The 12,732-nt window shown below is 45.4% G+C and overlaps 1 protein-coding gene across 1 annotated transcript in view; it reads left to right on the top strand.

Moving 5' to 3' along the window:
* Positions 1-3,097: 3,097 nt before the first annotated feature.
* The window catches only part of ZNF407 (zinc finger protein 407), a 1,019,576-nt gene continuing 1,009,941 nt past the window's right edge, over positions 3,098-12,732 (top strand). The window contains exon 1 of the mRNA XM_063923352.1: positions 3,098-3,228. The gene's annotated coding sequence lies outside the window, so the exon portion shown is untranslated. The remainder of the gene's footprint in view (positions 3,229-12,732) is intronic.

Here is a 12,732-nt window from a genome sequence, read left to right as displayed (position 1 = left end):
ATCTGTTTGCTTCAATACCAAACATGACGGGCGCATCTGGTTCTGTTCAAATAATACACATTCATGACATCAATTCATCAGCCAATTCTAAATCTCCATGATGTCTGGTGCCCGACATTATTATAACCATGTACTGTATGAAACAAGCGCCGAATCCATCTACGCGCCATGTCCGAGCAAATGCGTGTGTTACCATATATTGCTGTGCTCGCTGCGCATATTTGCAAGTATAGCGACTTAAATGTGTGCAGTTTGTATGTTCTCTCTATGTAATATTTTTGACTGACACCACCATCAATGTTCCAATGATACCACCCCCCGTACGGCACACAGCAGAGGGTTTGCACATGCCCAGCAGAGATTCATACACGCGCAAACTGGCTTTTAAATGCCTGAGCGAATCATGTTTATTTTTTCTATCGAATTCTTTTGATGAGATGGTCAGTTACCACTGCATCGAAAGCTTCAATGGCAAAAGGCCAGACATCAATCATTTAATGGTGGGCTTCCGATGTACATCCCTACTTTGAGCTGCGTCATTTTCTAGCACACTAAGGAATCATTTGGTCCATGATGGCCTCTAGTGGCCGGCAGCGCACATAACAGAGGTGAGGAGCAGAGTTGGCTTTTTTTAATATAGGACAGAGGTTCTCAAACGCAGCCCTCAAGGCACCCCAACGGTCCACAATTTAAAATTGTATCCATGATTGGCCACAGGTGACCTAATTAGCACCTCCGTCAATTTGATTAAACCATCTATGCTGAGCCATGGATATACCTAAAACCTGGACCGCTGGGGTGCCTTGAGGACCGCGTTTAGGGAAGCCAATCCCGGGATCCCTGGATTTGGGCCCAAAAATGCCGGGATTTGAATCCCAGGATTAGAGCCTCCAATCCCGGGATTCACGGGATTAGAGTGCGCATGCGCAGTTTTGCCGGACAGCGCTGAGCACTATAGCACAGCGCTGCCCGGCTGTCAGGGAGGTAGTTACAGCAGCCACAGGTATTTCCATATACACACTCACTGACCGCATTTTAAATGTAGCGCTGGCCGCCAGCCAATCAGAGCTGGCAGACCGGCAGCCAATCAGGGAAGCGGCAGCAGCCGTGGCTCCCGATTGGCTGCCGGACTGCCAGTTCTGACTGGCTGGCGGCAGGCGCTATATTTGAAATTCCGCCAGCGCGGTCAGTGTGAGTGTGTCCATGGCTGCTGCCCGCGGCTCGCCTAATTAGTAAGTGTTATCGCATTCGCTACCTACACCCACACTCCCTCATTGCTCCTGACATCCTCCCTCCCTCTCTGCTCCAGACATCCTCCTTGCTCGCAACACCCACCTTCCCTTCCTGCTCCCTACACACCCACCTTCCTGCTCCTTACATGCTCCCTACACCCACCCTCCCTCCCTGCCCTCCACATATAGTCTCCCTGCTCCCTACTGCAATCCCGGGATTGAGCATTTTTCAATCCCGAATCCCGGGATTGAAAAAATGCCCTGGGTTTGGCCTCCCTAACCGCGTTTGAGAACCTCTGATATAGGATAAGAAAGGATTGCACTGATGAAGAGTAATACCTCCATTCAATTGAACATTCCTATCACTACTTTAAATAATAAAGAGTGATCTCTGGGCTCTTTTTGTCAGCAGCATTGACCCACTAAAAGCACCTATTCCTACATCCGCTAATAGCATAGTGCACTTTGTTATATAGATGTGTCCTTATACATTATTACTGCAGCCAAATAGCCCCTATTGACACCAGGTCCCAAAAGACTGCTAGTGTTGGGTGTCTTTTTTGCCAAAAATGTGTCCTAGTTGCAACGCAATGTCACTAGAGCGCCCCAGGAGACAGTGCTGATTCATTTGATATACTGTTAAGGCCGCTTCAATTTGTGACTATCATTAACATCTTGTAACAGAAGTTCATGAAGGCGCTATGTTCATTCCTTATCTCGTGAATTAATAAAGTGGATCTTATTTAGATTAGGGTATTTGGCTAATATGGTCATTGCGCAAAAGATGGAAAGTTCTACAATCAATTAATGGATAATTGATTACAATATATATATATATATATATATATATATATATATATACACACATATATATAAAACAAGCATACCTCTTCCTGGGTAAAGAAAGCTGCAAGAAACAAACTAGGTTCAGCCTGTCTGGGGTAGAGGTGGAGTCTAATGTACAGGTGTTTTTCACCAGTGACCCCAGCAAGTAACAAAACTTTGCTTCACCTGATAAGCAAGCCACAAACTCCTACACAGGCTCCCAGTGCAATAAACTGGTAATTAACAGTGAATAGTCAGATTAGACACAACTGGTACATGGTACCATGCCCACACAGCCTTTCTGGTACCTGTAAAGAGCAATAGTATTATTATCCACCATTTCATTAGAGATCCCAGCAAGTCTGCCTGATGTTTTGAAGTGTCATGCTGGCTTTGGTTTTTAAATGACTGCCACTTTAAAACATCAGGCAGACTTTTCTAATCTAGAAAAGCACTCCCCACAATGGAGATCCAAGTACAGGAGAGCTTGCTAATTTAATGTGTCCGTAGTCCATTGAAGCCGCCACCATCAATGGCAGACCCCAATTGTTGGAAAACCAGAGAAGACACAGCCGTGAAAAAAACAAAACCACACCCAGTGATGGCAAGTTACCATGGATAGGACCCCACCATCCATGAAAAATCAACTCACCTTGAACCTACAATGAGCAACCCTCACGTGAGCGAGCACTGTGTATATGATAAACAGGTTACACTGCCTGGTCCTTTGCGTTAGCCTACGCAGACTCATCAGTGCTGGCTGACCGCTAACTACGATAAAATCCTCATTGTTTTGCTGGCAACCAAGAAAATGTAATCTATTGTATTACCACTTTAACTCTTTCCAGGCAGCTACCCACACTAGTCACTGAGTGCGCGAGCACGCCCTGGTGTTAGGAAGGGTTGGGCTGGGGTCTGGGGGCACACGCTCACGGCTGCCGGGTCCAATTCCCGGTGACTGACCAGCCACTAGTGCACACACCACATTACATAGCGACAGCTATCTTAAGTGGCGCGCCAAAATAGTTTGTGGTCATGTGACACGCCCTGACCCCACCTTTCGACGTCGCACGCCTGACTCCGGGAGTGACGCAGCCGCGTCCCGTGCCTACGGCAGGCCGCTGGTGTCTAAGATCATCGTGAGCAAACGCAGAACGTTTTCTTATCGCAGGTGAGTGCGAGGTGTCGCTGGGGCCGGGCGGGGTCACTGGTCAGCGCAGACGTGTTGGGGAACCGTCGCTCTGTGTATGGGGGGGTGTACGCGGGCGGCATCCCCAGATCTCCATGTGCGCACTGCTGCTGCCTGCTTGGGGCTTTTTGGGCCTCTACGCTGCCGTCGTTTTGTCCTGTACGGCTGCGAGTTGTCTGTGACTTCTGATTGGCCGAGGAGACGATCCACACACCCGCCCCAATACCGTCTCCTGACTTGCGGAGGGCTTTGTTACCCGACTGTCGCAGCTGATGTCACCGCTCAGTAGCTGCGCTGCCAGCCTGGTGTCACTGGCGCTGTGCCCGCGTCCTTCCCGGGCAGCTTCACCTGCGTGTCCTCCTTTTCCCTTAAAGAGGATGTGTGTGTATATATATATCTATCTATATCTATCTATATCTATCTATATCTATATATATATATATATATATATATATATATATATATATATATATTTTCTGACGCCCTGGGTTAGCATAACTTAACTTGTTCTGAATATTAAAACGTGCAGCCTTCACAGGTGTCTCGCTCAGTTTTGAATCAGTAGATCTACAGTAAGAAGTAAGTTAGGGCGACATGGTCTTTAGGTTGACATGGAAAATTGTCAATGAACCATTTTTGCATATATTTTTGTGGTGCCGTCTGAGCACGTGGACCCACAATTAGTGCACCACGTTTGCTCGCTATGCTTCAGACAGGGTGCCATGATGCGCTTGGCACAGGTTACTATTCCCTGTTGTAGTCCACATGAGTGGTATGAAAAAAAAATACTCATGTCGACCATGTGAACCTGTCCACCTTTTTGTAGCTGTCAACCTACTGCATGTTGTCAATTTGGTGTAGACCTGTGACTAACTAGAAACTGTAGAGCTATTAACCGCATACTGTTCCCAATGGATGTCCACTTTGATCGTGTAACTGCTAGCCCAGTGGGTCCCAAATTCTGAACTTAAGCTAAATTATATATATTAAATTATTTATTTATTTTTGCAGTGCCGTGTATCATTGCTGCAGCCAGCAGCATTTGGACTCTATATATACTCTAAACTTAATTTTTAGATGCGTTGCTAATTACTCCTTATTGTCTTACATAAAAAAAATCCATGTGTAACTCTATTTCACACAAGGTAGGATTTCAATTTTCTGTAAAGGGTGCAGCGTTTAAACTCCAATGATTCCAAGTGTCGCACCATGGTGTAGCGAATATTCTTGTGCAAGTAACTGCTGCTGTAATGCGTTGCGGGTTCCACACAAATTTGTCTAGGCAAAAGATTTGCTGGGAATTGGGCAGATTTATGAAGCCTGGTGAAGTGATTAAGTGGAATGTGATAAAGTACCAACCAATCAGCTCCTAACTTCCATGTCACAGGCTGGGTTTGAAAAATGACAGTTAGGAGCTGACTGGCTGGTGCGTTATCACCTTCCACTTGATCACTTCACCAGGCTTCATAAATCTGCCCCTGAGTGAGCAAAGTCATGCACATTAATAAACTCCATACTCTGCTTAGTTGTGTCATTTCAGGTGTGTCTTAAGTCGAACAGAAAGCAAATGCATATAACTCAGTCTTACTACATAGCTTAATTAATATCTGTTTTGCTTCATTTACAACAGCCATCATACTTTATAACAGCGCTGTAAAGAGGATGTGTAGTCATTAATATCGGTCTACATTCTCAGTGCAAACACACAATGACAAAAAATGGTTTGTACTCTTTCGGTTTTGGCTCCTGGAGGTCTGTAGGGGTGATTCATGTGATGAGCGAGACCTGGGAAGAGTAGGGGTAGCATTTGTATCCAAATGTTTTTATATTGGTGAATTATACGGAGTGAGATAGTGTTCAGTACTTTAGTTTTTATCCTTTGTGAATATGGAACAAGAATATTTACTCCCTATTGACTGCTCACTGCCTTGCCTCTTTTACAGTGGGCGAATATAGGCTTAAATCTGTGTGCTGTGTTCGTATAAGAATGTTGGCCAAACGCTGTGACGTATGGCCCATACACCCAATACTGGATCGCCAGCTTTACAGGCAATCTTGGGCGTTCTGTGACAAGATCAACTCAAAGTGAAGGGTCCAGTTTACATCACTTTTATCATAAAGCCTAATGGATAAGGACTGCTCTGTGACCTCAAGATTGCAGTTTTTAGATAGCTATGTTTACTTCAGTGAAGGCTATATAATAAGTTATATAATTAAAAAAAAAATGTTTTTTCAATATATGTTCATTGTTTTATAACATCACAAAGAAAAAAAACAGTACACCACAAGTTGGAAGGACCCAGACAGCAATTGAATATACCCCTGAATAGCTAATGGGGGTGAAGGAGATCTTCAAGTCGTATTCCCAGTCCCCTAGGAACTTCAGGGTAAGCATTCCCAATCGGCAGTCTATAACAAGAGGAGAGAAAATGATGAGGGCGTGTAGATGCTCTGCACATGTCTATTGCAGGCCAATCACACATCTCTACTTTGTACAAAATGTTTGAGCTGAAGATATCGCCAAACCTCTGTGGCTGGCAAATCCCATTTAGTGTGAAGGGAACCAAAAAGGTAACACTTTTCTGGACTGAACCAGCTGGCCGGCCAAAGATACCCCATGGGGCTATCCAGTTACTAAATAAAGTTCCAGAAGTACCGGGAGGGAAATTGGGGTTATCGACTATTGGGGTAAAAGGTGGGGGAAGAGATCCATGGATATCTACTCAATTTGTTCCATCTGTCCAACGTCGGACCTATTGTGGGATAAGACAGAACAGGCACTTTGGACCTCCATGGGTAAATGGAGAGAGCAGTAGAGGCAGAGTGATTTTCCAATTGAACCCATTGTCTGGCATCTCCTGCTCTCGTCCAGTCCATTTTCCAACCAAGCATAATTGTGTCCTAGTAATAGGGGAAGTGTGGAAGTTGAAGCCCCTCATAGTCTTACGTCTATAGAGTGTGGCATGTTTAAAACAAGGCTTCCGACGATCCCAAAGTCCCTCACTATTTTATGGAGCTCACAACACCCCTGCTTGTGGACGGCTATACAAATATTTTATTCTACAGTTAAGTTAATCGCGCATATCTGCAGCTTTGCTAATTTCTGAACATTTTTGCAAGTTATAACTAACGTATTTGCATACCAACACGGGGTCATTCCGACCTGTCCGCATGCAGCGTTTCTTTGCTGCGTGTGAACGGGTCAGAACTGCGCATGTGTGGCGGCCGCAATGCGCACGCGCGTCGTTGCTCAGCGACGGCTGCTGCCAGAATAAAGACGAAAGCGATCACTAGCGCGATCGCAAGAAGATTGACAGCGGGGAGGCGTTCCTGGGCGTCTACTCACAGTTTTCCGGGCGTGGAGATCTGAACACAGGAGTGTTCAGGTGTTTGGAGGTTGGATGTCTGACGTCAATCTCGGGACCTTCGTTGCTGGATCTGTCGCACAGGGTAAGTAGGTCTGACCCTGCTCTTGTTTTGCAGGAAACTTTTTTTAGCATAGCAGGGCTGCACAAGCGATCGCAGCCCTGCTATGCTAAAATACACTCCCCCATCGGCGGTGTAGTGCGATCAACTCGGAATGACCCCCACAGTCATATCCTTACCTCCCAACTTCCAGTGAATTTAAAGTGGCACTCTACAAAGGGAGCATGTCCTCAAAGGAAATGCTGTGCCTGCGAGCCATGCCACTGAAATATACTGGTGGGTTAATTGGCTCCCGAAAAAAATGAACCCTAGTGTTTTCATGTACATGTGTTTAGGGCAGACTTGATGGGCCAAGTGGTTCTTCTCTGCTGGCATTTTATGTCTTTAACCTCAATGTTAAAAAACCATTGACGGGTACCATCGATCGTTATCCCTGCCGTGTTACTAACCATCAGAGGTGGGTGCAGGGATTTGCTGGTCACGTCAGGAGGCAGGGCTAAGCTCTGTGTACATTGCCAAGAAGAAAAGTAAAATATCATTGGAGCCTTTGTGCCATCAGTGGCAGACCGCAATTGGATCTTTACAATCAGTGTTAAATTTTATTTTACCATCATTGGTGGTTAACGGGCAAGAGTTGTTAACCATTGATGGCTGTCCCTAGGCATTCTCTGGGAGCTGCTGGTCAAGCCTCCAGTCTTCTCCACTGAATGGACACCGTGCATGGGTTAAGCAGTGTAGCTGGTCAGGGGGGCTCCGAAACAGTGGAAGGAGGAGGAATCGGCGATCTGGTTTGTTTTTAAACTGTGGATATTGCATGGTTTATGCTCGTTATCGGAGAGTGATTATTCTTATGCAGAATCTTTTTTGAGCAATATTTCAAACATGCGAGAATGGCAAAGGATGGAGAGCAATTCTCATGTTTTTGTGAGTCACTGGAGTGACTGGCCAGAAGGGAAGATTTTGACGTAGTTGGAGAGCTTAAATTATTGCAATGTTTTGTAACAAGCATTCACTGAATGTAAGTAACTTTTTGGAGTGCAATTAGGTGAGTGCAGAGCATGTTTGATATTTTTTTTTTTCTTTTGTTTAATTGATGTGATCACATAGCCCCAGCACAGCGGATGGTTAGGTGCCAGGGATTAAAGTCGATTGTTTATAAAAATAAAAAAAAATTGATGGCCACACGTTCTCTAGTGTACTATTTTCCTATATGTAAACCAATTCTTGACGGCTAATTCTCCATTCATGGATATTCTTGGGGGAGGTTTTGTCCCTGTAAGCATACAGCTGTGTCCTCATGCACTTTTGCCCCAGTCGCGCCAATCAGACCCTTTTGGTGCACCAGGTCCTATAAGACTCTGCTTGCGCTGAGCGTCTTAATGCATCCTTTTTCCCTAATTTGCGTCTTAGTCGCGTTGCGAAGCAACAAAACAGCTTCATGAGACTGCACTGATTAATTGAATACAGTGTCAGACTGGGGCATGAAGGCTTGGCTAACCATTAGAGTGTGTATGGTCTGGGCCCCTTAATATACATATATAGTATAGTAAATACTTCTAGTGCATACATGACAATGTAGCAGATTAATAACAAATGCATTATAGAAAATACACCTTAGTTCTGGGCAGCATAATGTAACATATGTACAGTGTACTGTTTAATTAAAGCGCACAATCTGGATCCTGGGTGGGCCCTCGGACAGTGGTGCCCACCGGGGGTTTCCCTTGTGGGCCAGTCCAACCCCATGTGAATATGCAACATATATATATATATATATATATATATATATATATATATATATATATATATATATATATATATATATATATATATATATACATACATACACACACACGTCTGTAAATATTGGGACATCAATACAATTCTCATATTTTGGGCTCTATGCACCACCACAATGGATTTGAAATGAAACGGGGACCAAAAGTAATGGGACAATCGACTCAAAAGCTAGTTCATGGACAGGAGTGGGCTGTTCCCTCGTTATTTCATCATCAAGCTGGTAAAAGGTCTGGAGTAGATTCCAGGTGTGACATTTACATTTGGAATCTGTTGCTGTTGACTCTCAATATGTGATCCAAAGAGCTGCCACTATCAGTGACGCAAGCCATTATTAGGTTGAAAAATCAAAACAAACCCATCAGAGAGAGAGAAAAAACATTAGGTGTGGCCAAATCAACTGTTTGGAACATTCTTTTAAAGAAAGAACGCATCGTGGAGCTCAGCAACATCAAAAGACCCGGAAGACCACGGATAACAACTGTGGTGGATGACTGAAGAATTATTTACCTAGTGAAAAAAAACCCCTTCACAACAGTTGCCCAGATAAAGAACACTCTCCAGGAGGTAGGTGTATATGTGTCAAAGCCAACAATCAAGAGAAGACTTCATAAGAGTGGATATAGAGGATTCACCACAAGATGTAAACCATTGGTGAGCCACAAAAACAGGAAGACCAGATTAGAGTTTGCCAAACAACATCTAAAAAAGCCTTTACAGTTCTGGAACAACATCCTATGGACAGATGAGACAAAGATCAACTTGTACCAGAGTGATGGGAATAGAAGAGTATGGAGAAGGAAAGGAACTGCTCATGATCCAATACATACCACCTCATCAGTGAAGCATGGTGGTGGTAGTGTCATGGCGTGGGCTTGTATGGCTGCCAGTGGAACTGGTTACCTTGTATCTATCGATAATATGAATTAGAAATCCACTTGCTCTCGCACTAATGGGGTATTTGTTTCGGCAGCACTAAACAGGTGAAGCTAACCCTCTATTAGGCTTCAGATTACAAACAAACTTGAAAGAGATCTGTTAAGGTGCCTTGCAACTGTTATGCAAAAATGTGATGTAATTCAGTAATGATAAATAATAACTTTTATTGTAGCAATTCTTAAATGCTGAAATTATGTAAAAAGGACAAAAATGCTAAAAGATATATGTATATATACAAAAAACATGTTGTTAATAATGTAATCTGCCTCATTTTTTTTCCCATTGAGGCAGATTACATTATTAACATCTACATCCTTATTTATATTTATTTCTCTGACGTCCTAGTGGATGCTGGGGACTCCGTCAGGACCATGGGGAATAGCGGCTCCGCAGGAGACAGGGCACAAAAGTAAAAGCTTTAGGATCAGGTGGTGTGCACTGGCTCCTCCCCCTATGACCCTCCTCCAAGCCTCAGTTAGATTTTTGTGCCCGGCCGAGAAGGGTGCAATCTAGGTGGCTCTCCTAAAGAGCTGCTTAGAGTAAAAGTTTTGTTAGGTTTTTTATTTTCAGTGAGTCCTGCTGGCAACAGGCTCACTGCATCGAGGGACTTAGGGGAGAGAAGTGAACTCACCTGCGTGCAGGATGGATTGGCTTCTTAGGCTACTGGACACCATTAGCTCCAGAGGGAGTTGGAACACAGGTCTCACCCTGGGGTTCGTCCCGGAGCCGCGCCGCCGACCCCCTTGCAGATGCCGAAAAGTGAAGAGGTCCAGAAACCGGCGGCAGAAGACTTTTCAGTCTTCATAAGGTAGCGCACAGCACTGCAGCTGTGCGCCATTGTTGTCAGCACACTTCATAGCAGCGGTCACTGAGGGTGCAGGGCGCTGGGGGGGGCGCCCTGGGCAGCAATGATAGTACCTTATTCTGGCTAAAAATACATCACATATAGCCCCTGGGGGCTATATGGATGTATTTAACCCCTGCCAGGTCTCAGAAAAACGGGAGAAGAAGCCCGCCGAAAAGGGGGCGGGGCCTATTCTCCTCAGCACACAGCGCCATTTTCCCTCACAGAAATGCTGGTGGGAAGGCTCCCAGGCTCTCCCCTGCACTGCACTACAGAAACAGGGTTAAAACAGAGAGGGGGGGCACTTATTTGGCGATATGACTATATATATTAAAATGCTATAAGGGAAAAACACTTATATAAAGGTTGTCCCTGTATAATTATAGCGTTTTTGGTGTGTGCTGGCAAACTCTCCCTCTGTCTCCCCAAAGGGCTAGTGGGGTCCTGTCCTCTATCAGAGCATTCCCTGTGTGTGTGCTGTGTCGGTACGTGTGTGTCGACATGTATGAGGACGATGTTGGTGAGGAGGCGGAGCAATTGCCTGTAATGGTGATGTCACTCTCTAGGGAGTCGACACCGGAATAGATGGCTTATTTAAGGAATTACGTGATAATGTCAACACGCTGCAAGGTCGGTTGACGACATGAGACGGCCGGCAAACCAATTAGTACCTGTCCAGGCGTCTCAAACACCGTCAGGGGCGTTAAAACGTCCTTTTACCTCAGTCGGTCGACACAGACACGGACACTGACTCCAGTGTCGACGGTGAAGAAACAAACGTATTTTCCTTTAGGGCCACACGTTACTTGTTAAGGGCAATGAAGGAGGTGTTACATATTTCTGATACTACAAGTACCACAAAAAAGGGTATTATGTGGAGTGTGAAAAAACTACCTGTAGTTTTTCCTGAATCAAATAAATTAAATGAAGTGTGTGATGATGCGTGGGTTTCCCCCGATAGAAAATTATTGGCGGTATACCCTTTCCCGCCAGAAGTTAGGGCGCGTTGGGAAACACCCCTTAGGGTGGATAAGGCGCTCACACGCTTATCAAAACAAATGGCGGTACCGTCTCCAGATAGGGCCGCCCTCAAGGAGCCAGCTGATAGGAGGCTGGAAAATATCCTAAAAAGTATATACACACATACTGGTGTTATACTGCGACCAGCGATCGCCTCAGCCTGGATGTGCAGCGCTGGGGTGGCTTGGTCGGATTCCCTGACTGAAAATATTGATACCCTTGACAGGGACAGTATTTTATTGACTATAGAGCATTTAAAGGATGCATTTCTATATATGCGAGATGCACAGAGGGATATTTGCACTCTGGCATCAAGAGTAAGTGCGATGTCCATATCTGCCAGAAGTTGTTTATGGACACGACAGTGGTCAGGTGATGCAGATTCCAAACGGCACATGGAAGTATTGCCGTATAAAGGAGAAAAAGACAACGTCTTTTCAGCCTCAGTCCTTTCGTCCCCATAAGGGCAAGCGGGCAAAAGGCCAGTCATATCTGCCATGGGATAGAGGAAAGGGAAGAAGACTGCAGCAGGCAGCCCATTCCCAGAAACAGAAGCCCTCCACCGCTTCTGCCAAGTCCTCAGCATGACGCTGGAGCCGTACAAGCGGACTCAGGTGCGGTGGGGGGGGTCGTCTCAAGAGTTTCAGCACGCAGTGGGCTCACTCGCAAGTGGACCCCTGGATCCTACAAGTAGTATCCCAGGGGTACAGATTGGAAATTCGCGACGTCTCCCCCTCGCAGGTTCCTGAAGTCTGCTTTACCAACGTCTCCCTCCAACAGGGAGGCAGTAGTGGAAACAATTCACAAGCTGTATTCCCAGCAGGTGATAATCAAAGTACCCCTCCTACAACAAGGAAAGGGGTATTATTCCACACTATATTGTGGTACTGAAGCCAGACGGCTCGGTGAGACCTATTCTAAATCTGAAATAGTTGAACACTTACATACAAAGGTTCAAATCAAGATGGAGTCACTCAGAGCAGTGATAGCGAACCAGGAAGAAGGGGATTATATGGTGTCCCGGGACATCAGGGATGCTTACCTCCATGTCCCAATTTGCCCTTCTCACCAAGGGTACCTCAGGTTCGTGGTACAGAACTGTCACTATCAGTTTCAGACGCTGCCGGTTGGATTGTCCACGGCACCCCGGGTCCTTACCAAGGTAATGGCCGAAATGATGATTCTTCTTCAAAGAAAATGGACGATCTCCTGATAGGGGCAAGGTCCAGAGAACAGTTGGAGGTCGGAGTAGCACTATCTCAAGTAGTTCTACGACAGCACGGGTGGATTCTAAATATTCCAAAACCGCAGCTGTTTCCGACGACACGTCTGCTGTTCCTAGGGATGATTCTGGACACAGTCCAGAAAAAGGTGTTTCTCCCGGAGAAGAAAGCCAGGGAGTTATCTGAGCTAGTCAGGAACCTCCTAAAACCAGTAAAAGTGTCAGTGCATCATTGCAC

Source organism: Pseudophryne corroboree, chromosome 5 (genome assembly GCF_028390025.1).
Source record: "Pseudophryne corroboree isolate aPseCor3 chromosome 5, aPseCor3.hap2, whole genome shotgun sequence".
Lineage (NCBI taxonomy): Eukaryota > Metazoa > Chordata > Amphibia > Anura > Myobatrachidae > Pseudophryne > Pseudophryne corroboree.
The sequence above is the reverse complement of the archived record's forward strand: the minus strand, read 5'-3'. Positions and strand labels throughout refer to the sequence as shown.